General features: G+C 40.7%; 1 protein-coding gene across 10 annotated transcripts in view; it reads right to left on the bottom strand.

Annotated features, from left to right (window-relative positions):
- Positions 1-1,071, bottom strand: part of ARHGEF3 (Rho guanine nucleotide exchange factor 3) — a 285,595-nt gene that overhangs the window by 10,238 nt on the left and 274,286 nt on the right. The window lies entirely within an intron of this gene.

The following is a 1,071-nucleotide window of genomic DNA, read 5'->3' as shown; positions in this document are numbered from 1 at the left end:
TCTGCCGCAGCCTCCCGAGTAGCTGAGATGACAGGTATCTGTCACCATGTGCAGATAATTTTTGTATTTTTTAGTAGAGATGGGTTTCACCATGTTGCCCAGGCTGGTCTCAAACTCCTGAGCTCAAGTGATTTGCCCACCTCAGCCTTCCAAAGTGTTGGGATTATAGGCATGAGTCACCACGCCTGGCCTGGATATCTTTTTCAGTGACATAACGTAAATGTTTATAAAGAACAGGGAAAAAATAGGAAAAAAAGACACCAGCATAGATGGGGATAGTCTGTATAAATACACCCACACCCAGGGTCTAGAGCCCACGTGAGTAAGTTTGGGCAGAAGATTCCTAAGCGATGGTGGATGCAATGCTGTCAATACAAAAACAAGAATGCTGACTGAGATGTGGCCACTGGATATTTATTCTGACATGTTGTTATTCTGTCATATGAATATATCTAAATGTTAGAAAATGCTAGAAAACAGAAGGATGAGAAATTAGATAAGTAAAACTCAATGACAGCAGGCTGGGCACGGTGTTTCATGCCTGTGATCCCAGCATTTTGGGAGGCCAAGGCAGGTGGATCACTTGAGGTCTGGAGTTCCAGATCAGCCTGGCCAACAGGGTGAATCCCGTTCTCTACTAAAAAAAAAAAAAAAAAAGAAATAATATATTCAAATATAACAAAAAAAAAAAAAAAAAAAAAAGAAAAAAACACAACTCAAAAAAAAAAAAAAAAAAAAAAAAAAAAAAAAAATTAGCCAAGCAAGGTGGTGCCCACCTGTAATTCCAGCTACTTGGGAAGCCAAGGTGGGAAAATCACTTGAACCTGGGAGGTGGAGGTTGCAGTGAGCTGACAACATGCCACTGCACTTCAGCCTGGGCAACAGAATAAGATACCATCTCAAAAAAACAAAAAAAATCCATGACACCAAGCAGAGGCAAACTAATGATTTCCTTTACAGGATTCTCCGTCCCCTACAAGTGAAAAGACCAACAGTCCCATCGTTCTTGTGGTGCTAACTGAAAAGTACTTAACAGATGGAAAACGTTGGTAAGGCCTCTTCTTCATCACA

The sequence above is a fragment of the Cebus imitator genome, unplaced genomic scaffold (assembly GCF_001604975.1).
Source record: "Cebus imitator isolate Cc_AM_T3 unplaced genomic scaffold, Cebus_imitator-1.0 Scaffold48, whole genome shotgun sequence".
In the NCBI taxonomy this organism is placed as follows: Eukaryota; Metazoa; Chordata; class Mammalia; order Primates; family Cebidae; genus Cebus; species Cebus imitator.
The sequence above is the reverse complement of the archived record's forward strand: the minus strand, read 5'-3'. Positions and strand labels throughout refer to the sequence as shown.